Source organism: Typopeltis vanoorti, chromosome 19, assembly GCF_054136105.1.
Source record: "Typopeltis vanoorti isolate ZY-2024b chromosome 19, IOZ_Tvanoo_1.0, whole genome shotgun sequence".
Taxonomy (NCBI): Eukaryota; Metazoa; Arthropoda; class Arachnida; order Uropygi; family Thelyphonidae; genus Typopeltis; species Typopeltis vanoorti.
The window spans coordinates 40,560,105-40,567,134 of record NC_143567.1 but is presented as its reverse complement, the minus strand read 5'-3'; the positions used below and the strand labels follow the sequence as shown (position 1 = coordinate 40,567,134).

At 33.4% G+C, this 7,030-nt stretch overlaps 1 long non-coding RNA gene across 1 annotated transcript; it reads right to left on the bottom strand.

The window, feature by feature from the left end:
- Positions 1–575: 575 nt before the first annotated feature.
- LOC150096026 (uncharacterized) lies at positions 576–4,790 on the bottom strand. The gene is made up of 2 exons (XR_016549958.1): positions 4,727–4,790; positions 576–958 (listed from the first exon to the last, which is right to left on the bottom strand). It is a non-coding gene; the product is annotated as an uncharacterized LOC150096026 (long non-coding RNA).
- Positions 4,791–7,030: the final 2,240 nt, after the last annotated feature.

Genomic DNA, 7,030 nt, shown 5'->3' with positions numbered 1-7,030 from the left:
GCTAATTGTTACCCTGGAAGTTCTAAGAAGGACTTTCAAACCAATATGTTTTAAAAACAGAATATGTTTTTTTTCTTGAACAAATATATTATTATTTTTATGGTGTTTTATAATATTATGTTTATTTCGCCATTTTATTTAGTTATTTATACTTTAATGCATTAATAAAATTATTTTTATTAATGCATTAAACTATTATTTTGCTAAACTACTTTATATATATGTTTTAAAATATTTAATACCAGTTATTATAATGTACGTACTATGACCACGCCATCTAAAGGAAACAGCAAACAACTAAAGTTTGCTTGATATACAAAAGGTGATATTCTTAATATCTCAGAAAAAATCTAATCCTAAACCATTTAAAACTAATTTTCAGAATTTTTTTTTTCGGCGAAAATATAAGTCAGTCGGAAGTAAATATATATATATATTTAATTTGTTTTAAAATCTTTGCTAGCCTGGTTAGCTAAATAGCTAGCGTACCAAATTTCCATCCAACAGGTTGTGAATTCTGATCCCACCATTAAATAAAAGAAATAATAAAAAAAAATATAGAAAATCAATACCAATAAAAATTAATGTATTTATTATAAATTCTTGTATACAGAAAATATCTTTGTTTGCTTCAAAGTATGAATCAAGTGAAGTCTTTAGACTTCAACTACTAAGTTATCACTTAAAAATATCAACAAGTTAGTCACATGACTATTTTCCACCCTCTTCTTCCATTCTGTTGGTTATTGATTTATTTGGAACCAAATCCGAATCCAAATGGAGGACGTTCTCCTCCTCCTCCTGTTCCCTGGGGTGCTCTGGGAGCAGCAGCAGCGCCACCAGCAGCTGCTGGTACTGAAGCTCGGTTTTCCACAATCCCAGCAGCCTTTGCGCGTAGTCTTCTGAGTTGAGGGTTAGCTTGCGAGGCAACGATCAAGACAAGGAGAATCAAAACAACCTGCAAATAATTAATATTAAATCAGGGCATTATGTTCGTATAAAAAACAAACAAATGTTATTATGGCTTTGGTATATCCATAAATATTGGATAAAACAAACAAAATAATGATAAGAATGACATCGTAGTAATCTAGAAAAGAAAAATGAAAGAAAAAGATGTAGTTTTACACATATTCTGCAATTATTTATGCATTTTAGGATCTGGTGGTTATCCCCATTAACCGAAATCTTCTTCTTTCTAGTGCTTTAATCTCGCACGTGCAGAGACCGCTATTACATACTGCGACTTTAAGCAACCCCAACCGGCCCTCATTGGGAAGGGGGGGGGTGTATTTTATGTTTGTAGATGTGTGTTCAGTGGACTGGTTTGCCTGTTCTGGGAAAAAACCGGAGTTTCCGGATTAAAAAATTCCCTTCCCCTCGTATGAGACCGGTTCACTCACCTTTAGCCAAAAGAGACCAGAGAAAGGTCCCTCACGTCACTGACGGGAATCAAATCCAGGTCTTTCAGACCAAAGGGTTTCGTCTATACTGACTGACTATGGAAGCTCTTAAGGTTTGACAAAATGTCCATTAATTGATATTACTCTGTACTAGTGTACAAAAGTGCATTGAAAGGAATCATACAAGAAGACTGAAAAGTTCTGATAAACACCTAGAACATGGTTCTACCTCAATTCCTTTATGGTGATTATCACAACTTTTCAGCACGCCCTCGTCATATCCATGTTGTTGAAGAGTAGCAATAAAGGAGCTTATGATGGTCTACTGGCAAACTTTACTTTGATCTAATCCTATACCTAAATCAGGAATTTCAACAATTAATAGTGAATAGGAGTTCTCTCATCATTGTAAAATCAATAAGGCCAAAGCGTAGTATTACAACGCTTAATTAACATGTCATATCATATCATAGCACAAGCATAGCAAAATTATTATAAACAATACAAAATTTAGGCTATTGAATTGTTCAGCGAACTTGGAACTTCTTTGGGAGATGGACCGAGTCCTTCACTTTTCATTCCTTCATCTGAGTTTAGCTTGAGTGTGAGGGGATCATTGTGGATAATTTACCCGCTCATTGTGAAGCAATGTAAGCTGTATTAGCTTTCTCTTGCGATGGAGGATTTTGGTATTTTATATTTGAAACGATCTGAGGGTTCGTAGTCCGCTGCCTGTGGAATTAAATGATTTGGGTGATTACCTGTGATTGTGAAGAATTTTTCTGCAATGCCTGTCATGTAGGTCTTGATATCTGGAAGGTTGGCTTCGTGGTGTAACTGGAGGTTTCTGATGAACCAAGGGACATTAAATATGCCATTCTTAGGCATTTGTTCTGGATTGTTTGCAATCTGGAGATGTCCCCAAGTTGGTGAAGTGTATTTAAGTAAAGATTCTCTAAAAATTAGGCGATCTCCCAGACACTCGTAGGGAGATCGGAGATCTCCCTACCAGTGACCAAAGGATCGTCCAACTCAGCATTGTTCCACTCAGTGGCAGGCTCGCCCCGTCACCAAGAAGAAAACTTCCCAGCGTTGGCTCTACCCAGTGGCAGGCTCACCCCGCCACCAGACAGAGTCATAATCTCAGCGGTGGTCCCACTCAGAGACAGGCAAAAACCTACCCCAAGCCGAGCCTCTCATACATCAAGGAAACCAACCTCTCATCAGTGAGTAGGCAGACCCAAATTATACTGCTTGAAGATAATTTAATTTCTTCAATCACGAAGTTAGTAGATTTCGACTAGCGTCCAACATAATCAGTTTATGCAGATACGCTTGATAGTGGTTTAAGTAGAATGAGAACTGAACCAATTTTTAAAAGCACTAGACATACTAGTGGACGCTGATGTAATAATCTGAGGGGGTGGGTAATAATGTTCTACCCTTGATATGAAATTGAACTTATGACTGGGAAGATACTTTCCTATGAATATTAGACAATCATCTAAGAACAACCATAAATCAAATCGTATTATCACTTGAAAACACAAATTTTTAAGCTTACAGAAGGGACAAAGATGTTATCGATGCAATAACTGCTTCAGTTGTTGATATAATCGAATTATCTTTGTCCCTTCTGGAGACTTAAAAATTTGTGTTTTCAAGTGATACGATTTGATTTATGGTTCTTCTTAGTGATTGTCTAATATTCATAGGAAAGTATCTTCCCAGTCATAAGCTCAATATCCTATCAGGGGTAGAACATTATTACCCCCAAGATAATTACAATTGATTCAGTTATTATTTCATTCTATATATTTAAACCATTATCAAGCGTATCTGCATAAATTGATTATGATCTGAGATCTTATTATTACTGATTTGTAGAATTTTTAAGCGATGATGAAATGAATTTATTTATAAAATACCTTACACAAAAATAAAATGGTGTTTTACTAAATTCTAATTTAATGTTCATACTTTATTATTTATCGAATTAAGCCTATAATATTTTTCATTCCTATTTTGAGATTAAGTTTTTTTAATAGACTTGTAAAAATGTCTCGAAAAACAAATTTCTAAAATCGTGGTATTCAACTGATGCATTGCATAAGGTTATTTAATACATGATTTATGTATTCAAAGAAAGTGAGAGAGAATTGATATTCTTCTACTAATTAAATAAATATTTTACATTTATTTGATTTTATTTAAATACTGCTGAAAATTGAATAGTATTTTAATTGCAAATAGATTTCAATTAAAATAATAGAGGAAAAATTAAACTAGGCATGCTGTTGGGTTGACGATACACTATACAAATACAAATACTTAACACATTTTCTTCCAATGACTGAAAAGTATTAACAATTTAAAGATTACTTTATTCATTCGACCTTATCAATAAAATGAAAAGGTGCTTTATTAGATTCTAATAAAACAATGAGATTTAAAAAGTATAAAAAAATTCCTTATATATAATTATAGATTTTATTATGTGTAACTTTATTATTTAATTCAAAGTGAAAATATACTGCTTAAAGATAATTTAATTTCTTAAATCACGAAGTTAGTAGATTTCAACTAACGCCCAACATAACCAGTTTATGCAGATACGCTTGATAGTGGTTTAAGTAGAATGAAATAATGAGAACTGAACCAATTTTAAAAGCACTAGACATACTAGTGGACGCTGATGTAATCATCTGGGGGGTGATAATGTTCTACCTCTGATATGAAACTGAGCTTATGACTGGGATGATATTTTCTATGAATATAAGAACAACCATAAATCAAATCGTATCACTTGAAAACAGAAATTTTTAAGGGACAATTATAGAAGGGACAAATATGTTATCGATGTAATAACTGCTTCAGTTGTTGATATAATGGAATTATAGGCAAGGAAGTTATTAGAATCCATAGAAATGATACCTAGCTTTGATCATCCGAATGTAAACCTCAGCTTTAATTTATCAGATTATTATCCATTTACAGTTCAGCTATGGCGTTAACGAGACTACGCATGCGCACTGCTAAACAATTCAAAGTCTAGGTTTAATTGGGTCTCACTAATGATTTGTTAGTTCATTTTTCAGTAACCATAGCAACGGAGAGTTGGGATAATTGCACTTAGTTCCATATGCAGCGAAAAATTTAATTTATGAAATAATATTTTTTAATTAAAAGTTAAAAGATACCTTTCTATCGCGTTAACGTTTAAGGATGATCAGTTTTTACGTTACGAGTTTATTCCTGTTGTAATACAAAAGAAAAGGCAGATTCAAAAGATGGAGAAAGGCTTATATAAAGATCGAACTCACCTTCATGTTGGTGCTGTAGAAATATGGACGAAGAATGATCTAGTCGGCACTGTGGCACTGCTTGTGATGGACAGATGTTTCCTTCGCGCCCCTTTTTATACGTGAAAAACATCGCTGTCGAAATAATGAATGCAAAGTCGATGTCAGCGTGTGACATCGATCTGAACGCTAATCCAGATTTAAGAGTTTCTTTCGGTGTTGGCTTATCTCGTAACTATGGTGACGGCTTATGATGTGGCCGTGGTGAAATGTGGATTTCGTCATGTTGATGAAAGGTGGGAAATCAAAAAAGAGAAAAATCGATAAGAGAAAATTCCATTCCCACAACAAACACAGTGGCTACACTTTGCTGTAATATTAATCGGATTAAATCATTAGGTAAACAAAAAAAATTCCAGGAATAATTTAAACAGCAGCATACATTTTATGTTTTTATTTCTAATATTCTGTTCTAGGTATGTTTAAACATCAAATCTATAGATGAAAATCAATAAAATACTCGTAAATTCACTTAAAAAAAACTCATAATAATGCTCATATAAATTCTAAAAATTCTTGAAGCACAAGTATTTCTTAAATTAAAGCAGTTATTTATTTAAAGATATTTATATATGCTATTTTAATTTTTGATAGATTAAAACTTTCCTCACCAATCTGGCATTTCATCAGTAGGTTTACTCTTATGGTAAAAAAGTTACACAGCCTCTGTATTTGTCGGGAGACTGGAGACAACATGTATACCGAAAGAAACGACAAGCAAATTGAATTTTTTTACTACAGTACAAGTAGAAAATAGAGTCATAGAGTTCCGAATAAGAACCTTGTTTTTCCCATTTATTTTGTGGTTCCGTCTGGCGAGGAAATGCTACATTAAAGCAACATCCTTGCAAATGAGTATGGCATTCTCACTAAACCTTCTGTTTTGAAGAAAAAGAAACTATTCGAATATATTTAATTAGAATTACGTGATCAATATTGAAGTAACTGCAATTGTAACTTCATTTTAGAATGTTTACGTTATAAAAATTAATAAATGATAGGGTTTGAATTCTTGTTTGTTCTGCATTTCTAAGAGTATACCGATAACATTCTTGTGAAGAGAACTTGAAACGAGAAAGAAGTGATTGGTAGAATAAAGCACACATTTAAAAAAAAATCCCTTAATGCAGTAACAATCTTCTCATGGTCAAACACGTGTTCTCTCTCTCTCTCTTTAAATTTTATCACTTAGAGTATACGACTGCAACTTCTTTTTCTTATCGGGCTGAACATTCATAGAATTTCGTTAATCTCCAAACTAGAAAACTCTAGCAACAACAATAATAATAATAACCAGAACATTTTCGTACTGACATCTACGTCAAGATTGATTTTCAAAGTCCTTAATTTATGAGGATTTCCGAAAGGTTGCCCTAATTGAATCTAACAGTTCGTTCTTGACGAAGATTCTATCAGCTCATCAAATGTGACAGGGAATTACCGACACTTACGTAGCACAGAAGGGTCCTACATTAATCCTTCGTCTCTTACGTGATTCCAATCAGAAAATGAATGTCTTTATTTAACTAAAATCTGAACAGAAATCAGTGTTAGATATCAGATCCATAAATATTTTTTATTACTAATGTTAACATTCGAATATACCACCTGTGTGATAAAACGCAATGTGATACCCTAATTCTCTTTTCTTCTATCTATTCCTGCATTTTCGGTGGAGTCTGTGACAGCGAGTTAAACTGGATAAGGAGCTCGTCCTATGTTTCATGGGACTAATAAGCAGTGTTCTATCAGTTCATGGCGATTATTTGTTTCATCGTGATCCTAACGGAAACAACCTGTCCAAAACATTCACATTTCCCTCACGATATACGCAGTTGATAAACAAAATATAACAAAAACAAAAATAAATAAATTGCACATGTCCGAATTACGACTGGCATATCATAAGTTTGACTTTGTAGAAGGTTTGAAAGTGGAAGTGAACTTACGACTGACTATGGATCGACTCACTACACCAATGTTTCTAAAACTTATCTGGACATGGTTCACTTGGACAAAGTGTTAAAGTGGGATGAGGTTTCGAAAACCAGATATATTGGACATATTTTATCCCCACAACCATCATATGCCTGCACTAAGCAAACACACGAAAGCTCATTTGAAAACATATTTTACATTTTGTATGGTAGGTGAGCTAAGGATTTCTTTTTCTATTTATATTGTTATTTTTATTTATTTTTGCTCAGTCTTTATTATACTCCCGCTTTAGAGACCAAACCTGAAACCTTTTCAAGCCACTTCAAT